The 23,144-nt window shown below is 37.6% G+C and overlaps 1 protein-coding gene across 2 annotated transcripts in view; it reads right to left on the bottom strand.

The window, feature by feature from the left end:
* Positions 1-23,144, bottom strand: part of CAB39L (calcium binding protein 39 like) — a 110,652-nt gene that overhangs the window by 68,229 nt on the left and 19,279 nt on the right. The window contains exon 2 of one of the 2 annotated variants that reach the window (XM_072760548.1): positions 5,645-5,843. The exons of the other annotated variant lie outside the window; for it this stretch is intronic. The gene's annotated coding sequence lies outside the window, so the exon portion shown is untranslated. The remainder of the gene's footprint in view (positions 1-5,644; positions 5,844-23,144) is intronic. 2 annotated transcript variants of the gene reach the window in all.

Here is a 23,144-nt window from a genome sequence, read left to right as displayed (position 1 = left end):
CTTAGATTTGATGAAATGTGGTCTCTGGCTATGAAAATATTTTACAAAGAATGTGAAATAAAATGTAAATGTTGTTTGAAAACAGTACCCCCTTTCATAGATTTAAGAGCAAACAAAACACAAGTCCACAAAATCTATGCAAAGAAAAAATAATTTACAAAAGTTAATGGTGATTGTCTCTGGGTAATTGGGTTATGGATGCTAAATTCTTTTTCCTTCAAATTTTCTGGGATTTTTTCCCCGAACTTCGTTTAATAGGTCATGCAAATGCTTTTATAACGGAAACACCTTCCCATACATGATATTTTAATGACTAAACAACTGTGTTTTAAAGTTCAAACTGTGGAATATCTGATCACAATGTCTTTTCAAAGGATTAGTCAAACAAATATGATTTCTGTTACTTTGGCTATGAAATTTCATAAAGGGTAGAACTTGGCTCAGATTCTGGAGAGAAAGCCAAAAAAAATTATTCAGCTCTGCTCCCAGGGAACTCGGGCCCTGCAGACTTTGTAGTAGATTTGGCAGCATTCCCTTTTCTAATACACAGTAAAATATTTCATATTCCTAACTTATGTGTGAGCGTCATTAAAGATGGCCCAAAGTCAATCACTCGAGTGAGTCATCTGACTATGTTCAGTGACATAAGTGCAGAGGAGTGTTTACGGGGGAAGAGAGATGGGGAAGCTAAGAGAAAAGGTCATTTGGAACACTGAATTCCCTTGTTTTTATTCCTTAAAATATTTAAAGGAAAATAAACGTCTATCTGTAAGTGGCTAATGAGTATCTCCAGTCCTTTAAGTTTAACCTCCAATTGTATTGTTCAAAAATAGTTCTAATTTCAAAGGTTTCCCACAAAAGTTTAAGAGACTGAGAAATTTATCTCTGAGGCCAAGAAAAATCTCAAGATTTCCATAGGTAAAACTATAAAAAGTAACCAAACTCCTAACTCACTCTAACAAAGCCAACTCCAAAATGAGCCTTCTTTCCTTTCACATAAGTTTATGCTACAATCAACAATGAGTGAGAGAGGAACATTTCCAAAATTCTTTCTTAGAGCTTGCTAATTTAAACTTTAGGCATAAGTACCTTCTCTTAAACTGAAAAAATTGAAATAAGCTTATCACTACATTAAAAAAAAAATCACCGAAGTTCAGGAATCCCCATTCTTTTATCTGCATTCCAAACAGAACTCACAGATAGAAATGATATAATCAAAGTGCATGTGTGGCAGGTAACTGGGCTTGTAGGATCCATTTTTTTTTAAATTAATGAAATGGAGGTTACAGGAGTGTATACATTTGTCAATATTCATTAAGACTGTTCTCTTTAAATGGGTGCATTTGATTTAAGGTATATTTTAAAACTGAAAAAATATACCTACAGGTTCTATTGTATTTGCTGTATCCAAGTAGTCCCTTCTTCCCCCACTGACAATGTCATAATTTAGAAATGCCTTCACAGAGATAATAAATGACAATGCATATTATTCTAGTTATACATGTTATGACACCAAACCCATTAGAGCATATATGTCAAAGTATCATTCAATATCTTCTGTCCTTTAATGATTCTATTTTTAAATACATAGGCTAAATGTAATTAGAAGGCACCACGATTAAATAGTTCACATGAAAACCTACAGAAATGAGTGAAAATCTGTAGACAATAAAGTATAAATAAGGACTTTCACTGATCATTCTTTTTCTCAGTTCAAAATGACTATTAATGATTTTGTTTTTACAAGTTTTTATTAACACAGTTTGAAGATCTTTACTAAAAATGGACGATTTATATAGAAATGGAAAACTCGTGAGAAGTTTTAATGCACCCTCATTTATCTGGAAGCCTTGGTCAGACATCAGACTAAAAACTCTTTAATAAGAAGAGAAACCCATGTCCATTGGGAACCACTTCTGAATTCTAATGTATTGTAACCAGTGAAATAATTAAAAAATAAAATTAGTACATGATGTTACTAGGAAGACGTACAACTGCTAATTTACTTGTTGTTATAAATAATAACCTACTAGACTACTATTCCAGGAAAAACCACCAGTAACTTCACTCATTAAGTTCACAGTGATTCTGTTGACAGCTCCAGTCATTTGTCAGAGCTAAAATTTTCTATATCTTTTTTTTAAGATTTTATTTATTTATTCATGAAAGACATAGAGAGAGAGAGAGAGAGAGAGAGAGAGAAGCAGAGACACAGGCAGAGGGAGAAACAGGCCCCATGCAGGGAGCCTGACGTGGGACTCGATCCTGGGACTCCAGGATCACACCCCGGGCTGAAGGCAGCGCTAAACCGCTGTGCCACCCGGGCTGCCCAAATTTTCTATATCTACTATTAGTGACTGTCAATGAGTGATAATTCTATATTAGAATATCAAAATCTCATTTACAGCAGAGGTCTGAAACTAGTTCAGTGTTCTCAAAAACTAGTACTTGTAATTAAAGCATCAGATCTTATTTAAATTCACAAGTGGTTATATTTCACAACAGAATTATCAAGGGAAGCACAAAGTTCACTTTTTCTTTTTTTAGTCTTTCCTGTAAGCACATACACATTATGTATAACAGTCATCAAATTTTGGTTAGATATGGTTAGTTATCAAGACAAGGTTTATAGTTTTGAAGTAGAACAAAGAAAGTATTTCTTGATCAAAAGGAAAACGTTTTTCTGCCATTAAAAATAATCTAAGTGTACTCTGCATTCATTGTATTGCTTATTTCATTATAATACCTTTATTACATTACCAACTTTTAAATTTTGTACTCGAGTACTTTAGAGGAACTTGTAGGACCAGTGCAACTAAACTTAATTTGGATAGACCTACTTTGAGCTTTCTAAATAGGCCTCATTTCTTCATATGGGTCCAAGTATGCTTATGCAAATACATAAAGTTGACACCTTACTTCAGAATGTCCCATGTACGCAAGATACCAAGCTTGTAAACCCTTCCCTCATTACCATCCCTACTTATTCAGGGCTGCCACCAAGTCACACCAAAGTCTTCCCTTTTGCTCTTATTGGTTAGGCCTATTCTGTACTAGTATTGATTTGTGTCTCACAACTCAGTCAATGCTTGTCAGGCCATATCTTCCTCATAATGAAAATCACGTGCCCCTAAATCCCTTTCCTTTTTTAGACATCTTAGAAAAATTACTCAGTTTCCATTTTTGTGAACTGAAGAAAAGTTTAGTTCTCATCTAGTAACTATTTATTAGGTACCTACTTATGTGCCACTGAGCTACACTTCAGAAATGGGTGATAAGCATGAAAGCAATGGCTAGAAATATGCTAATAGCAAGGAAAATAAAAATCACAAATTGTAACATGAGATTAGATCTCATACAAGGTGTGCAATCAACCTTGGGAGCTCTCAAAAGTACCTAGAAATGCTGTTTATAAGCATCCTTCCAGAAACCCATCCATCTCATTAAATTTGCTTTTCTTCAAGCATTGATATGTAGGATAAATAAAAATAATGTCTTATTCAACATAATTGTTTTTACATTTAGTTTCATTACTAGAATTGATTTTCTACTGTTTTTCAGGATGGAAATAGTTTTTCTATAGTGTGACTAAAATACATTCTTAGGCTATAATAAAAGTCAAATAATCATTTGTTAAATTATTTTCCAGGGAAGATGGGTCTCAAATTCCTAACAACCCACTTATAATAAACTTCTGAAGTCAAAACATTTGCAAACTGGGAATGATTTGTTCTTTATTGTCATATTGACATTCCTATGGGCTTACGAAACGATGAAACCACTAAGATAATACCAACGACTTAACAGTTCAAAATAAAAAATTATTCTGACAATTGTGAAGCTGTGTGCAGATCTTCCATTGTTTAAGAAGGCTGAGTATGGGAATTTCTGTAAAGAAGAAAAGTTGGTTTGTGATAATATCTTTATTTTACTTACTTTTGACTTTAAGTACTAGATACTGGTCTGGAAAAAGCTTCCCAACACCAGCTGAGTTTCTTCTTATACATAGGTGAAGGCAGTAAAAAAAAAAAAAAAAAAAAAAAAAAAAAAAAAGCCACAAAGCCAAACCTGTTCTACAGGCTTCTGTACACATAGAGGAAATACAGCCATTTTATATATTATGTCTAGGGTATAAACCCTTTCGATATGCTTACTAGCAGTATTCAAGTTTTCATTTCAGCTAAGCTGCTCTGAAACTTAAGGGACGCATTTGAATCACTAATGATGGACATATTTTCTGAGGCTGGCAGAGAGTAAATTAGAAACTTTGCTTAGAATGGTGCATCTGTATTCAATGACTCAGGTTAGCAGCTAACAATATACATTTCCTTCCTCCCACAGAGGAATGATTACGTGTCTTCCACTGATACTTTAAAAAGACATATAAAAAATTAATATACAGTGTCCTGTGTTAAGGTTGTACAAATCAAGTTTCTCTTGGATGTGATACATATTTTACGAGATTATTTTTCTTTTTTCTTCTTTCTGCTGCCTTGCTTGTATAGGTATATGCATCTGGCTGTAACAGTTCTTTAGCAGAGTAACAATGTTATATGAGAGCTGGTATCAGCTTTAAGAACAAAATAACTGGGATGCCTGGGTGGCTCAGTGGTTGAGTGTCTGCCTTCCTCCTGTGGCGTGATCCTGGGGTCCTGGGATCGAGTCCCACATCGGGCTCCCTGCATGGAGCCTGCTTCTCCCTCTGCCTGTGTCTCTGCCTCTCTCTCTCTCTCTCTCTGTCTCTCATGAATAAATAAATAATCTTAAAAGAAAGAACAAAATAACTGTTTTAATCCTTAATTTGAAATCCACGTACAGGGATCCCTGGGTGGCTTAGTGGTTGAGTGCCTGCCCTTGGCCCAGGACGTGATCCTGGAGTCTGTGGATCGAGTCCCACATCAGGCTCCCTGCATAGAGCCTGCTTCTCCCTCTGCCTATGTCTGTGCCTCTCTCTCTCTCTGTGTGTGTAACTATCATAAATAAATTAAAAAAAAAAAAGAAAAGAAATCCATGTACATTCGTTTTGTATCAAATAGTAAATTTGATATGTAAATAGATCTAATTTTTATAATCATCACAGAACTTTGAAAAAAAAATCATGTGTAACTCATCGGGTCTAGCAGAAGCATTCAACATTTAAATCACATGTCCTTTTAGTTAATGGTATCATTAACACTTCCATTCGAATTAGGGGAGAAATGGTATAATTTATAATAATGGAAAGTACCAAACATCACAAGATGATTTGAAATACACTGACAATAGAGCAGAAAGAGATAACTTGAATTTTCATGCAATGGAAAAGGAAACGGGGAAAGTGGTAATACTGCCACTGTTTTATTTTTAGAGACTCTTTGTAAATAAAAACCCATTTCCAAAATAAGATATTCCATGGACACAGAATAGTTGGTAATGATTCAAGCGCCTTAGGCAACAGAGAAGTATTGTTTTGTGGTGGTTGTTGGTTTTTTTTTTTTTAAACCTCTCCTAGTAACAGCAGTTCTTCATGCACAAAGGAACAAGGTAACAACAGGGTTTAAAACGAATGCAAAAGCAACAAGCTGTAAGACCTCAAGTGACACTGAAGTTTACCTTATCAATTCCACTCCTGGGGGCTGGTGGAGATGCCCCGGCTGATACTCACCGAATGTCACCGCAGTGTCCAGGCTCGGCTAAGCTGCAAGAGGACACATGGTGAGGTGCTGAAGACAGCTCTTCCCGGGCTCACAGCACTATGCACGGGGCCGCTTTCTCTTCCATTTAATAGAGGGGGGCTCCTCGGACCAAAAGGGGCGCAGGGAGAGGAGTTTCCACAGTCCCGTCTTGACTTTCTCTCTCTCTGTCTTTGAAGAGTAACAGTCACCACCGGAAAACGTTAGCAGAAAGTGATCACTGGGGCGCTCGCTGCACAGGGCGGCTGTAAATTTCCACTCCCTGTGGCTCTCGGATTCCAGGCCCCGCTCCTCTCTTCATCTGTCACGGGCGCCTCTGTTTCTGGTCTGACCAGCCTGCCTCGGCCTCCCCCCGCGCTTCCTCCCCCCAGCTGTGTGTGCAAGAATGTGTGTGGAGCGGTTAAGCGCAGGCAAATTTAAAACCTGCTCCCTCCCCCCCGCCCCAAAGAGTCTAGGGATAAGCAAATTATTTTTCTCTAAATCCCATAGTTGCTCATGTGTGGCGTTTTGTCCACAGATTAAAATGGCCTGACAATGCTGCTGAAAAACGTAAAGGCAAGTTTCCGACAAAGGTGTGTTGATAGAGATAATAACGGAGTCGTTTGCTGCTCTGTTAAGTTTTCTGGAGAAGATGCTGAATTCCCAATCCTGATAATAAAAGTGTAGCAAGGAGATACTCAAGTATCATGAATTTAATCTCAGATTTTAAAAAGCAGGGACGATTTTGGAACTAGAGTATTTATCATTTAAGTGTGTAAAAGTTCAACGTATTTTAAAATAGGAAAATGACCGAAAGTATCAGCAAGGGAGACAGAACATGAGAGACTCCTAACTCTGGGAAATGAACAAGGGGTGGTGGAAGGGGAGGAGGGCGGGGGGGGGGGGGGGGGGGGGGGTTGGGCGACTGGGTGATGGTCACTGGGGGGGGCACTTGGCGGGATGAGCACTGGGTGTCATGCTATATGTTGGCAAATTGAACTCCAATAAAAAAAACTAAAAATAAAATAAAATAGGGGCATACTTTGAAACCGAGATCGAACATTTGTACTTATAAAAGAGAAAATTACAAAGGACACAGAATAATTTTGACACCAAAAAAATTAAGTAGAACAGCTTAGACTATTTATGTGCAAACCAAATATAATTACTTTGTTTAGATGTCCCCCTCCCGGGGATCCCTGGGTGGCTCAGCCATTTGGCGCCTGCCTTTGGCCCAGGGCGCAATCCTGGAGTCCCAGGATTGAGTCCCGCGTGGGGCTCCTGGCATAGAGCCTGCTTCTCCCTCTGCCTGTGTCTCTGTCTCTCTCTCTCTATGTCTATCATGAATAAATAAATAAAATCTTAAAAAAAAAAAAGAAGTCCCCTCCCTCTATACACACACACACACACACACACACACACATACACACACACAAACATTGGTCAGGATGCATAGTATCTCTTCAATGAGAATTCAAAGGGCTAAAGAGTATTACAATATTTTTTTCATTATTACACATGTACAATTATAAAGTAAAATATCTTAAAATTATAGATCTCTTTGCAAAATTTGAGAATGAACAATTAGAAAGCTGAGTGGGAGGGTTGGTGACAGGCTTCGATGGTATTTGAAGGATTCTTTGGAATTAGGAGGCAATGTACTCAGCTTAGAATACCATGCTGACCCTGTGAGAATGCTAGTCAGAACCTGCTATACAGTTTTATGTTCTAGTCCCGCAGCCCCAAGACTTGAAGGTTCTCAGTCTCCCATTATATGTTTCCAATCAAAATTCTTGGGCTCTTCTGCTGATGACAGATCTCTCAATTAGAGAATTGACAGTAGTTAGTAGACCTGTTATGTTTTAATCTTTATTCTCTGCAGAACTAGAGTATCTCTAAGAATATGAGCTTAAATAAAGTGCAAGGCAAAAATCTATAAATAGCTGGTTATAACCCTTAAGAAAAACAAGCAAATAAAGCTTGGTTTTATTTCTTAAATTATATATCATGTGTTTAATATATATTCCCTAATATACACATATATTTATTTAAAGATACATATTTCTTTTTTTTTTTTTGGGTCTTTTTTTTTTAAGATTTTATTTATTTATTTATTCATGAGCGACAGAGAGAGAGAGAGAGAGGCAGAGAGAGAAGCAGGCTCCATGCCAGGAGCCCCACGCGGGACTCAATCCTGGGACTCCAGGATCACACCCTGGGTAAAAGGCAGGCACTCAATCGCTGAGCCACCCAGGGATATCCTTAGGGGATAAATAAATAAATACCCAGGGATATTTCTTAAGGTGGTTCATTTAAAGTGACTTTTATTTATTTTAAAATATTTTATTTATTTACTGAGATAGAGAGATATCACAAGTGGGGGGAGAGGCGCAAAGGGAATCTCAAGTGGAATCTCAAGCAGACACTGCATCATCACTGGTGACCAGAGTCCAGAGCCTGGAGCTGGATGCAGGGCTGGATGCGGGTTAGATCTCTTGACCAGAAATCATGACCTGAGCCTACTAAGCCACTCAGGTGTCCCTACAGTAGACTTTTAAAATTTAAATATAAGGCAACTTGGTTCTTAACACTTAAGAAATAGGCACCAAAGAAGACTAAAAATTAGTCTGCCAATAATTCCTTTAATTTGTAGTTTTGTAAAACTTAAGAGTTTTATTTCCTACTTTAAAACAAAATGTTAGGGATGCCTGGGTGGCTCAGCAGTTGAGCATCTGCCTGCTCAGGGTATGATCCCGGAGTCCCGGGATCGAGTTCCACATCAGGCTTCCTGCATGGAGCCTGTTTCTCTCTCTGCCTATGTCTCTGCCTCTCCCTGTGTGTTTCTCATGAATAAATAAATAAAATCTTTTTAAAAAATGTTAAATGGATATTATCCTAAAATCACCAGGGGATAGTAAGTGCCTTGTATCTTCCTGAGTCCAAGATTATACTCAAAGAGTTCTAGTATACCTAAGAAATTCAGAATTAGTAAGGATAGTGCTTAGAATGACTATGAGGTTAATTATTTCAAAATCACTTTAATACTGGGAGACATTATATCAATCTATGATTCTAAGGCACAAAATAAAAACAAAGTATTCAAAATACACACCAAGACTGACTACATAGGATTGTGAGTTTATATTTGATTCCTACCAAACACCATTTTTTAAAATGCACACAAAGAAATCACAAAAAGTGACCATATATTAATACACACACACACACACACACACACACACACACCAATAAATGTTTCTAAAGGGGAAATGGTACAAGCTTCATTCTCTGAAAACAAGATGATAAAACTAAAAGTTATTTTAAAAATTTTTAACAGATAAGCAAATAGGCTTTGAACCAACAGTATCAACACTTGAAAATTTAAAAGTACATTCTTCTAAAAATTATTTGAACAGATAAATTAAAAAGTACAACTATAGTGGACTGTAATTCTGTTTCAGGATATGATGGATAGGCACTGAATTTGCTCTTCTGCCTTACATAACTTAAAAACTGGGCAAAATATGTAAGACAATGGTTTTTAGACACTGGACACCAGGCAGCTCAGCCCAGTAATCCCTGAGAGAAGGGAAACAAGGTAATTATTGCCTCAGGCTGCGGAGCAGGAAGGGGAACCCAAATAGAGCGTGGCAGGCTTCCTGAGTTAAAGAGACAAGGGTTGGGAATTCAAGAAGGCCTGTGTGACCACAATTCACAGAGCAGAACACAGAGGAGAGCTTTGCAAAGAGAGTCCCACAGGTCTGCAGAGGCTTCTCTTCAAATCTTCATCTGCAAACTGATTAGCACGTCTGTGAGAAAACTCTCCCAGGACAGGAAAAGAACCAATGGAAAGAATCGGGCTGAAGAATTCACAGTATTCACACAGGGACTAGAAGTAGTTCTTGTTCCCTACAGCTAGAGTGAAGAAATCTCAAAATGTATGGGAAATTGGGTAGGAAACTCTGAAAGACACTGCCTTGGCAGTGGGACTAAATTAGTCCTAGATCAAAACTTGTTCTGGTTTTTCCTTATCGACCTTACAAGCACATCCAGGAAGGATAAAAATTCTTTATAAATAAATTAACTGCATCTTAGAGTAGAATTCAAAATATCTGAAGACATTTTTAGAAATCTAGCACACAGGGGCACCCAGGTGGCCCAGCGATTTAGTGCTGCCTGCAGCCCAAGGTGTGATCCTGGAGTCCTGGGATTGAGTCCCACATGGGGCTCCCTGCAGGGAGCCTGCTTCTCTCTCTCTCTGCCGTGTGCTCTGCCTCTCTCTCTCTCTCTCTCTCTCTCTCTGTGTCTCTCATGAATAAATAAATAAAATCTTAAAAAAAAAATCTAGCACACAGCATATAACTCATAATGTCTGGCATCCAGTCAAAAATTACTAGGCATACAAAAAACCAGGAAAATACAATAAGCCTCTAAAATAATAAATAAGATATTTCTATGAGTTAAGGTAATAAAAGAAAATAATAGCAAATATATTTATTGAAAAGACTTGTTTTCCTTTTTGACTAGCTAGTAAGGTACAAGGTCATCATTTATAAGATGCAAAGATGAAGCTCTCCACCAATGCTTACTCCAAAAATTTCAGTCTTCACTGATGATCCTTGGCTAAACCAATCATTTCATCAGGGGTAGAAAACTGGTCTTTTAAAATTTTTGATTCTTCTTTCTGCTATCTTGGCTGACTTGTTTTGTAGAGAAGAGCTTCTCCTTCACTATACTTCGAATTGAAAAAGAATGATAATGGCTTCCTTTAATTACCAATTTGAGAGTAAAAAGCTGGTAACAGTCACTTCCAATGGTGGCAAATAAAATATTATTTTTGGTGAGATAAGCCTTTCTCTTCTTTTGAAAATGACGTGAAATGCTGGGTGAGATTATCTGCACTATGACTGACCTTCAAAGCATATGCAGTTGGAGTCACTCAGTTACATTCGTGCATTATATAAAACCATCCTATAAAAAAGTTCAACCTGGTTGTTTAGTATCTACATCTACCCTTTTCCTACATCTACACTTTCAACAATGGCTCTACCTAACATTGGGCAAGGTTTCCAAATGTGACTAACAGTATACTCACCCTCGCTCTAACTTGTTTACTGCTTCCCGCTCCAATATCTCTATTGATTATATGCTTCTCAATCAAGTTTGAGGCAGCTCCTTATGGTCAACCATCCTACGGCTCAACTGTAAGTTTAAACCCCCTACTCCAAGACATCTAATAAACAGGGCAAAGTAAAAAGAAATGGACACCAACAATAAATACTCCTGCATGAAAAAAAGGGAAGTAAGGAAACATCAATCTATAATGTATATGATATTTTGCTGGACAGGAAGAGCAAGCTTCCCTGTCTGGGAAGGGAAATGAGTTCTTTAGTCACCAAATTGGTTGCCCCAGATTCTAGTCTCTAATCTCTGGGAGAATCTCTCCTATCACCCATCTCCCCCAAATCACACTGAGAAGGTCATTGTGGATGGTTCCTGATTGAGAGCTTTCCTGGGGACGCAGTCCACTTGTTTGGGAATCATATTCAGGAGGCTGGGAGTGTCCAGGAGATGGGAAATCACAAGCCCTGATTTCTCAGACTCGAATATCTTTGACTACCTATCTTATATTTTAGATTCTCTTTGGCTTTAATAATTTTACTTGTTTTCTACTAAGCAAAGTCAGAAATTAGTGAATCTGGACTTGCTGTTGTGGTTTTGTCTCTAACAGGCTTCATTGCTTTGTGTATTACTTAAGCCCCCAGGTTAAACTGCTTCTTCCAAACAAATAAGGGTAAATCTGGCCTCTTTCACCGAGGATGCATCTCAATAGGCTCCTTTGTATTCTGGGGTTGACTGTTACCTTTGCCCAAGGGAGAAGTCAAAGATGCTTGGGTCCTCAGGCTCCTCCTAGGTTCTGATCATATCTTTTCTTTCTAATCATGTCTCTCATACCTTCTAATTGTATCTTCTAGGTTCTTTTGCATCTATCTCACTTTATGCCTCCCTGCTTTTGCTCTTACTAATTTAGCTGAGGCCTGTGATCACACTGGAGAGACAAAAAGCAAAGTACAGCAGTATTGAAACTCAATACTCAAAAATTTCATCAGAGCCATTTTTTTCTTTTTTTGAGAAAAGGTAGGAACCTAATAAAAACAGCAGCTTTACGTATGTTAAATGGCTAAAAAGTACATAAATACTACAATAAATATGATACTTTACCTTGAAAAAGACTGGCACTTGCTAATGAAGGTGGGTGTTAGAAGAATTGTAGCTTGTGAGTTATTGTGAAATAGTGGAAATAGGGCCATCTGATATTACCTGGAAGGTTCTAACACCAAATGTGGTTGAATGTCTCATAACACATGGTACAGTGAGATTGCTAGTAGGTGTTTTAAGTGTGTGCATGTATACATTTTCTGTATTCCTATGTGGTTTGGTTCAGCAGGGCAATTTCTGCATCATGTACTTCTCATACATGACAAAAGCAAACAAGAAATGTGCATTATGCCCAATTGTTCCCTATAGATCAGTCATGTTGGAACACACTTGTTTCAAAACAAGTGTTATTACAGAAATGACTATTACTTTTACCATTGTAAGATGTATGTATACGTACATGCATATGCATGTGTTGGAGTATGCTAAAATGTACTGCACACCTATGGTTGCAATTTTGCTAATTTGAGTAACTACTGGTCTTTGGGTTTTTTAGTGGCATTTACCTCTCTCTTATTCTCACTTCTTCACTTCTCATTCATACTTTTGTTTCCGTTTTGCTCTATTTGTAAAGACCACAGTATAAATACCAAGTATCACAACTACATCTGCACACAGCCTAGAAATTACATTTGATTTATTCTTTAATAGCCTTTGGCCTTCATCAGCCAGTTAAAGGAGCCCCAAAGCAAAGAACCTGTTTAAAGTCTTTAGGAGCTTGTCATGCGACCCACGCCATAGATACCCCTAGCTCTTCCTCTTCATCATTTCCATTTTGAACTTTATTAACATTGTGGCCTAGCAAGTTGCTTAAAGATATTCAAACTGCCTCATACAAGCAGAATATATAGAAGAAGTGCTACAGGAGAAATGCTTTAGAGGTTGCACAGAAATGAAGTGTAGTCGATAGGGTGGAAAACACATTTCCTGTTGTGCACTTGAAACTAACATAACGCTATGTCAAACTATATTTCAATGATAAAGATTTTTTTAAACCACACCTACATTTCTAATTGTCCGCTAATTGCTAATCCTTGGCGAAATCTGGAAATCTTTGAAAGATCCTGTAATTAACTTCAGTAAAGTAATAGATTATCTGAATTATTCTGGTTTCTCTCTTATACTATGCTGCCCATCTCCTGTTTTGTGTTTGTTTGTTTTTTTAGGAAGGAGGAAGCTGAATAACAAAAATTAGGTGACACCCTTGCTCCTATTGGCTTTATTTCCAAAACACCGGAGTAGTCTCTTAGAGCTGGGAATGTTCTGGTTTGTTGGTTTGTCGCACTTTTCCAGCACTACTCTGGCCCCCTGCTGGTACTGAGCTGCAGCAGCTGCTGCAATATTTAGCCCCAGGATTAAGATCTACCCATGCCAGCATTTGCTTCCCTAATGCTAAAATGGTACAATCCACAACTGTATCTATTTAGCAGTAAATAAACATAGATACACAGCCTTTGAAGGCCTTTGTGTGATAAGCTATTTGGAATACTCTTCAGATACTAAGCGGCTGGTTTCAGAAATCACAGTCTCTTTGGTATTAGGTAGACCTAGATATAAGGAAAACTGGGCTAAGGACCATATCTTTAAATTAGAGAAAACAATATACAGTCCCAGGACTGGCTGTGAGGGTCAAGTGAAGCAGTCTGCATGTGTGCCTGGCATTTAGGTGCTAGACATTTCTCTACTTAACTAATAAAAAACAAACTCTAGAATGTGTGAAAAGTACGTCAGTCCGCTTATAGTTGTCCTGTCACTACTCTGGAATGAGGCAAAACCACTGGAAGACTCACAAGCAGTGTGTAACTGACTCTATTTATTAAACACTTAGTACATACAAAGTGCTATACTAGGTGCTCCAGAGATACACACACCCACATACCAATAAGCCATTAGATATGTGTTCAAGGACTTTTTAATTTGCCTTATACACCAACCAGACCAAAATAATTCTACTAAAAGAATTCTGGATGCAGCATTTTAGAAAAGCATAGGTACGGATAATAGCCTAGCTTCATCATTTGCTTGCCCTGTGCCCAAGTCAATTAACATCTCTAAGCTTTGTCCTATATATTTAGGTAGGAACACTCCATCTATCTCTCACAGGACTATGGAAATAATATATATTACACAGACATATAAATATATAAATAAATAACTAGACAAACCAGTAAACCAGAAAACTAGTGAAATGGAATGGGTTTAAAAAATAAATATATTCTTTTTTTCTATGACTTAACCCTCAAATCAAATGAGAAAAACTTCCAGAAGCCACTATCATGAGTTCCACCACAAACCGTACTAAAGGAATAAAGGCAAAAAAATGTCTACCTCATATCAGATTATCCTAACCAAAAGATAGAGTTGAAGTGGTGGCAAGGGAAATGGGACTATTAGCGAACTGACCTCAGTTAAAACTTACAAGCAATCTCAAACTTTCTACAAGTGTAAATCTGAAATTAATAGTAAATTACCAGAGAGATGGTTCTATAATAATGCTTCATTTCAAATTTGATTGATCCATAACTTTTTTTGGATAGTTTCTATGTAACAACTCAAAGTAATTTTCATAATGAACTTCAGTTAATACTGTCATTACTTTCAGGGTTGCTTTTAGCTTATATGATGTTTTGGTAAGAGCTGGAGGAAGGGACAGCTGCAATCAAGCAGATGCACAGATTAACCAGCAAACAGAACCTTCATGTAAGGAAAAAGTAACTTCATCCTCCAGGCAAATGCAGCCCTGCACCCGTCTGGCACGTATTTTGGTATGGGGAGAGGGGAATGTGAGCTGGATTTCAGGCCTCACTCGCTTCCTTGGCAGGAGTCTTTGGACAGTACACAAACTATACAATTAAGTGGAATAGCCCTCAATACTTTATAATGGCAAGGCTCTATTACAACTTTCTATCACTTAAAGGTATGGGATTCAGGGGCACGTGGCTGGCTCAGTCGGTAGAGCATGGACTCTTGATCTCAGGGTTATGAGTTTGAGCCCCATGCTGGGTATAGAGACTACTTAAAAATAAAAGCTTTAAAAATAATGTACAAGATCCATTCATTCAGCCAGCTGAGGGCAATATGCTCTATGGGGACAGAGGTCAGAATAAGCAATTTATATTCTAATAGGGGATATAAGACGGGTACCAAAAATAACTATAATGTTAGACAAAAAGTTATGAATCACAAAGGAAAAGACTAATGAAATACCCTAAAAATTCAGAAGAACCAAAATAGACATATATCTTGAGGAATCAGAGAATGTTCCATAGAGAAGGTGGCACTAGAAGTCAGTTGTGAATGATGGGTATGATTTGGTCATGTGGAAATAGGAACAGGGGATTAGAAGTGCAAGATATAAATACCAAACAATTTAGTTTTCAGACACAAATGCTACGTGAATAATAGTAGTAAAAAAAAAAAAAAGAAAAACAAGCTGGAGTCAAATTATAGAGAACCTTTAATAGTAGGCTAATGAGTTTGTTAATTTGTTGGCAAAGGGAGCCATGATGTCATCAAAACTCTGTCTTATGAGTATGAATTTGGGGGTGTATAAGAAGAATCAAAAGGGCAGGGAAGGGATCTCTGGGTGGCGCAGTGGTTTGGCGCCTGCCTTTGGCCCAGGGCGTGATCCTGGAGACCCGGGATCGAGTCCCACATCAGGCTCCCGGTGCATGGAGCCTGCTTCTCCCTCTGCCTGTGTCTCTGCTTCTCTCTCTCTATGTCTATCATGAATAAATAAATAAAATCTTAAAAAAAAAAGGGGGGGGGCAGGGAAATAGTAGGTGATGAAATTTAAGGCAACTGCAGTAGTCCAGAATAACAGTGAAGGTATTGAGAGGACTATGTATCAGAGACAACAGGTTTGGCAACAGAATAAATGTAAACAGTAATTGAGAAAAAGGTCAAGATACAATGAGTTTCCTTGTTTTCCATGTGAAAGAGCAGACTGGTAATATCTGAAAAGAAATAAGGTCCGTAGAAAGAAAGACTTCTGGATATAGATGCCTGTAAACACTTGAACTATAGAACTAGAACTTGGAGAGAAAACAGAACCAGAGCAATATATCTGGGGGTCATTGATTCTGCCAGTGGAGTATAAGAGAGACCAAGATAGAGCCAACGACAAAACTTTAGGGAGAGATAGAAAAAGTAGTGACTAAAGAATGGTGGTTAGAGAAGGCAAGAAGAACCAGAAAACTATACTATCCTTATGGCCAAAAGAAGAGAACTTCAAAAATGTGAAGTGTCGACAATACTGAATTTTGTAGAGCAGTGATGAACATCCTGGCTTAAACCAGTAATCTAATTTCTAAGACCCTCTTTCAATTCTTAGGAAGCAAAAAAGGATCTTCAGAAAATCACAAGGACCACAATGAAAGAGCTCTCTAAAAATTCATATTCCTAAAGACACAGGCTGATAGAGAGACAGAAGCCAGGCTGGAACCACCATAGCCTACCGCCGTACAGCAGACATAAAGCAGGGAGAGGACTCTAGGGCAGTCGTCCCTGGGAAACTGGTAACATTGGTTCTGATCCAGGTAGCATGGCTCAACTACCATGCCTTGAAGACTGAATGAGAGGCTGCAGTCTCAGTAGTGCAATCAGGGACAAAATTAGGAATGTAGGAGGTTAAGGATTGAAGGCACAAGCATATAATACTGTTTCCAAGTGTCTGATAAGGAATGGAAGGAGAACCTAAGGGCTAAAAAATGGGGGTTTTGTTTGCTTTTTTTAAATTTTAAATTCTCAGTAGATTGAGTGGGACAGATACGAGGAAGATGTAAGATGAGAAGGGGATAATCAATGGGGTGAGATTTTTGAGCTCACAATGGAAGAAAGGATCAGGAATGTAATTGAAAAGTTGAATGTCCAAGAAGAATGATACATATTTTTCTAAAATGAGAAGGAAAGATAAAGCTTGAATAAAGAAACTGTCAAAGTAAAGAGGAATGGTGTTAGGGAGCATAAATTTGCTTTAATTTTCTCAAGAAAGGACTCGGTCATCTTTAGAGAATGAGGGTAGAGTAATAAAATGTGCCTTTGAGCAGAGTAAAAATTGACCTTATCAAAAACCCCACATAATTATAGTAAGAATAAAAGCTAAAGGCTATAATTTATGTATTCCAAATTCTAAGTTTAAGAGTTACAATTCCAGGGCAGCCCAGGTGGCTCAGTGGTTTAGCACCGCTTTCAGCCCAGGGCCTGCTCCTGGAGACCTGGGATCGAGTCCCACATGGGGCTCCCTACATGGAGCCTGCTTCTCCCTCTGCCTGTGTCTCTGCCTCTCTCTCTCTGTGTATCTCAAGAATGAATAAATAAATAAAATCTTAAAAAAAAAAAGTTAAATTTCACTTCTTTCCAAAAGACATAACTGCACTAAGTACATGCTACGATTTTCTTCCAACTTCTCAATTTAAGGCATAACAAAGAATGAAATAAGAAAGAATTAATGGAATCCTAAGAGTCAATATATAACTAGCATCATAACCAACAAAAATGGGCTTAGTGCTATTACCACAGTTAGATAGTAATAATTCTCGTATTGCTCTGCCCTTTTTTGCTGGATCTGTTTCTCTTTTTTGCTGTATCACAATAGTTGATACTTCTGTGAAAAGTTATTGCTTGAATAAGTTAAGGACACAATATACCTTCTATTAAAAGAACAACCTTTATCCCTTTGAGAAATAATGCACATCCTCTATTTATAAGGTATGTCATCTTCCAATTTTCCAAATTTTTTTTTACAAACTCTCACTTTTTTACAAATTACTGAAATCAACTAACAAAAATGTTATGTTGGAAAATCGCTTTATATACCTATTATAAGTCTTTAAAAGTACAATTCATGAGCTAATGCTCTGGAGCCAACAAGAAAAACAAGATCTAAAAAGAACGCCAAAAAGTACAAAGAAAGAAGTAGACTGAGTAGAGGAACAGAAAACCTTGAGTTATAAATTATTCAGTTTAAAATATTAAGGGTAACTAGTCTCTAAGTATCTCTAAGTGCTTACGAAGCTTAATGATGGAAAGTACTTTTAGACAAGATATTTAATTTTCAGATTCAAACACAGCCATTTATGGCAAACAAACATATAGCATTTATACTAAAGCATATTCAGGTAATTTATTGAATGGAACAATATCGATGGAATTAGTTCAGTAATTATAGTTGGATTCCATTGCCATTAACTCTGAAGACTAATAAAACATGACCTGGAGTAGGATCTATTATGGTCTATTAACAACTAAGAATAAAAAAAATCTTTAAGAAATACAAACACAAAATTGCATCTTGTTTTACAAATGTGTACTTTTCTTGCTTTTTTTTATTTCAAAATTTATCTTTTTGCATTTTGATTTCAAAATAAGTGCTCATTGGGCAGCCCAGGTGGCTCAGGGGTTTAGCACCTGCCTTCGGCCAGGGAGTGATCCTGGGGACCCCGGGATCGAGTCCCACGTCGGGCTCCCAGGATGGAGCCTGCTTCTCCCTCTGCCTGTGTCTCTGCCTCTCTCTCTCTCTCTGTGACTATCATAAATAAATAAAAATTTTAAAAAAGAATAAATATCTTTTTTTAAAAAGGAATAAATTTAAAAAAGGAAATATACTATTAAAAAAACCAAAATAAGTGCTCATTGAAGAAAAAAATATTTTTTTATTTTACATGTTTCTCTATTGCTTGAAAATCTCCTGCCTTCCTTGTCTCTAATTCTACTCACCAAAGTTAACCACTGTTAACAGTTTATTTCTGTTCTTTCACTTTTTCCATATATACACAAACATAATTTGTTTACATACCTGGTTTTAAAAACTAGTTTCATATCACACATTCTGCTTTACAAGTTATTTTTGCTTCTTAGTAGTAGATCCTGGTTTCCTTACATGACAGATTTAGCAGAACTTCATTCTTTTTGAGAAGCTGTGTGGTGTTTAATATTGGTGCACCACAGTTTATTTAACCATTTCTCTATATGTAGACAGTCAGGTTGATGCTGCTTCATTTTTTTTCCTCTCCTATTTTAAACTCTTTTTAAAGCTTATTCAGGGATAATGTAAACATAAATTAGGATTAAAAAATCATGATGGGGGGGGGAATCCCTGAGTGCCTCGGTGGTTCGGCGCCTGCCTTTGACCCAGGGCGTGGTCCTGGAGTCCCGGGATCGAGTCCTGTGTCGGGCTCCCGGCGTGGAGCCTGCTTCTCCCTCTGCCTGTGTCTCTGTCTCTCTCTCTCTCTCTCTCTCTGTCTATCATGAATTTAAAAAAAAATCTTAAAAAAAATCATGATGCTAGTTCTCCTTTGAAGGAAGCTATAAAATGACCATCTAATAATAATGAACTTTTCTTTTTCACTTTAAATAAAGATCTTGGCTTTTCATAGCTGGTAAACATACACAAAAGGTGGTCACCATCTTCAATACAATGTTATTGATAATTCTGAAGACTTAGACACACAACTGGTTTTCAAACCAACTACATATTTATAGCCTAATTCTCTACAATGCAATAACATTTAACAAGTCTTTATCGATATTTTTATAAGCCTACTGTAGTACCAAGTTCTCTAAAGAATTCAAAAGAAGTCTGTGACAAAATCACTGCCTTTGAGGAGCTTACAACTTTTGGGGAAAAAACATAGTTACCTGTATGAAATAATTACACCAAAATATAAAAACTGAAGAAAATGTAAAAGGAAGAGGAAATAATCAAGGGACCAAGTATCATAAGGTAAAATATAAATATTACCTAGTAAGAAGAGAAAAGGTAAAGGGTTAATGGAAGAAATGAGAATTTAGATGCACTTTCAAAAAGTACTAGGATTTGGATAGTAAAACAGATAGTGGGGGAGGGAGGGTATTTCCAGCAAGAGGAAATGTTTTAGCAAAAACTTGAAGACAGACAGACAGAAAGAGGAAGGAAGGAAGGAAGGAAGGAATTGGAAACAGAGCTAGGAAAAAGGGAGAAAAAAATCATGGTTAAGAGGAAAACATTGTTCAGGAAATCCCCCCCAAAATATCCACATTTTACTGGCCTGAAAAGGCTAAAATGAAGTATCTGCCCACCTCACCCCCTCTGCCCCTATGTGCAAAGGCGGCTAGAAAAAATGAGTATCTGGCATTTTCAGCCTCAATCATGGGAAGAAGGCATGAAAGTGGGAGGTTTGGTATGACCTTGACTACAAAAAGTTAAGGAAAAAGCATAGTAAAGATATATAAATTACCGATTACAACTATGCTTTAGAAATACATATTCCTGGGATCCCTGGGTGGCGCAGCGGTTTAGCGCCTGCCTTTGGCCCAGGGCGCGATCCTGAAGACCCAGGATCGAATCCCACGTCGGGCTCCCGGTGCGTGGAGCCTGCTTCTCCCTCTACCTATGTCTCTGCCTCTCTCTCTCTCTGTGTGACTATCATAAATAAAAAAATTTAAAAAAAAAGAAAGAAATACATATTCCTAAATATCAGAAATTAAATGGCTTGCCTCAAAGATGTTTGCACAGTTGTTTTTGAGTTTAAATAAAACCCTTGAAAAAAGTAAACAAACCTTTGAAATTAATATTCATCATTATCTACACAGCATTTTACAATTTCAGAAAATGTTCATATATATGTTCTTTACATAAGCTTTGAAAAGAACATGAAGGAAATATTATTTTAAAACTTTTTTAAAAAAGATTTTATTTATTTACTCATGAGATACACAGAGAGAGGGAGAGAGAGGCAGAGACACAGGCAGAGGGAGAAGCAGGCTCCCTGCAGGGAGCCCCATGGGAGTCGATCCCGGGACCCCGGGGTCACACCCTGGGCCAGAGGCAGGCGCCAAACCGTTGAGCCACCCAGGGATCCCTTGAAGGAAATATTATTATAGTAGCTCTGCTTAACAGACAAGAAATATAAAACAAATGTTATGACTACAGCAGATTCAGACCCAAAAAACTGAAACTGAAAGGTTAAAACGTTGGACTTGGGCAGCCAGCTTGCCAAGGTTCAAATCCCTGTGGCATTTCTACTAATATCAGCTATTTGGCTTTGCACAGCATTATATTTGAAATAACATTTGGTTAATTGTGATTTCAAAATTCCTGCAATTTTGATCTTTTATACTTAAAAAATCCCCTCACTAGAAGAGATTATTTTGTGAAGATATGTGCACTACAAGACATTTTCTGAATAGATGAGTCTATGAATAGTTTTAATTCATTTTTGGTTAACTCCCACAATCAAGAATTAACAAGTATTTTGGCATAAATATTGCTTTAAAAGTTATTTTTAATAACCATTTCTCTGAGAACAAAAAGGAATTCTTTCCCTCCCACAAATCAAAGTTCTTTGTTTAGACTTCTTTTTCTTTTCTTTTCTTTTCTTTTTTTTTTTCTTTTCTTTTTTTAAGATTTTATTTATTCATGAGAGACACAGCGAGAGAGAGAGAGAGAGAGAGAGAGAGAGAGAGAGGCAGAGACACAGGCAGAGGGAGAAGCAGGCTCCATGCAGGGAGCCTGACGTGGGACTCGATCTTGAAACTCCAGGATCACGCCCTGGGCTGAAGGCGGCGCCAAACCACTGAGCCACCCAGGGATCCCCCATATATGCTCCACATTGTTAATTGTGCACTGTTATAAAATGATATCCTCACAATTCTTCATATTTTGGATATTATTCCTCCTTCCATTTTTTTCCTTTTTCTGACAAGTACATGGAATTTATTTTGAGATATCACACAACTACTTAGTGGGCTGAATGTTTTTGCTGGGTGACTGGTTGGACTGAATGGTGATATTATCTAACAAGTGCTATTTTTTTTCCATTTTCCATTTATAATAGTTATCACTTAATAATTCTCTAAGTTATACCTGCCTCTTTCGGAAAGTTGCTTGATCTTAGTCTGCGTTGGCTCCACACCCTATTAACTGTCATATTCTCTCACGATCCTCTTCATATACTGCAAATCATTGGGCCTTTCCAGCAACAAATGTTAGCAGAAACCTAGTGATTTGGAATCTTCTGGGTTTTTAGATGGAAAGCTTGTAATTCTTCATAGTTGAGGAATGACTGAAAGGCAGTTAGGTTCTGTACTAATGGGGGAGGAAAAGAACTGAAATGCCAATCATTTTCCTCATTTCTCTGATTTACTTTTCTTTCTTCATAGCACCTGGGTCTGTTCTTATGGACACATCTCCACTCTCTTCCTTTTGCCTTTTCCCGTGTGGAGTTCGGAGGAGTATACAGGCATTCCTGTTATCCCTGACTGATGCCGCTATATTTGACTTTGTTGATACCATATTTGAGTTTCAAAGGTTCCATTCCACACTGAAAGATGGGCACAGTTTTGGAAAGGACTGTTGCGCCACCAGTGTCTGCTTGAGAGGCCGGAGGGAGAAGTGCTGTGGTCACATGGCCTGGCCCAGCCCTGGGAGCACGAGGCCCCACATCTATTTTCTCTTATTTCTTACAATTTGTTTTCTTTCTTAGCTGCTTAGTAAATTAGACGCAAATGGTATTTCTATAAGATGACAACATCTTTGATTCAATTTAGGGTAAAAGAGAGCCGGGGATATTTCATGGAAAAAATCATCTTTCACAAAATTTTCCTCCTCAAATTACTCTTGTTTCTATTGATAAATACAGGGATAAAACGAATATTTTAAAATGTTCCTTGTAACTTTTTGGATATAAGCAGGTAATATTAAATAAGCCATAAATTATTGTCAAATAAAGAGTCAAAAAATAAACCCAAATAACAATACTTTAAACAGTATTATTGATATTCACATTATGAAATACACATGGTGTCATGAATATAACCAGTTTATACACCCAACAGAAGATTTTGCAAATTCTTTTGAATCGCAAAATACATGCACTATGTCGATATTTGGTTATACTTGCATCAATTCACAGCATCAGGGCAGCCCAGGTGGCTCAGCAGTTTAGCACCACCTTAGCCCAGGGCGTGAGCCCAGAGACCCAGGATCCACGTCGGGCTCCCTGCATGGAGCCTGCTTCTCCCTCTGCCTGTGTCTCTGCCTCTCTCTCTCTCTATCTCTCTCTCTGTCTCTCATGAATAAATAAAATCTTTAAAAAAAAATTCACAGCATCAAGGGTAATGTGTATGATTTAATGTTCAGTTCTTTCTTCTTTCCTCGTACTTCTGTCATCCTTCCTCTCCCACTTGCTAAAACACAAAAGGCCTCCATTTATCTGAAGTAGCCAGGGCTACGTGTCCAGGACTGAGGCTGCCTGGGCTTCCCACCATTCTCCAAGTCTTTTTCTTTTTCAAGTC

This window comes from Vulpes vulpes, chromosome 6 (assembly GCF_048418805.1).
Source record: "Vulpes vulpes isolate BD-2025 chromosome 6, VulVul3, whole genome shotgun sequence".
NCBI lineage: Eukaryota > Metazoa > Chordata > Mammalia > Carnivora > Canidae > Vulpes > Vulpes vulpes.
The sequence above is the reverse complement of the archived record's forward strand: the minus strand, read 5'-3'. Positions and strand labels throughout refer to the sequence as shown.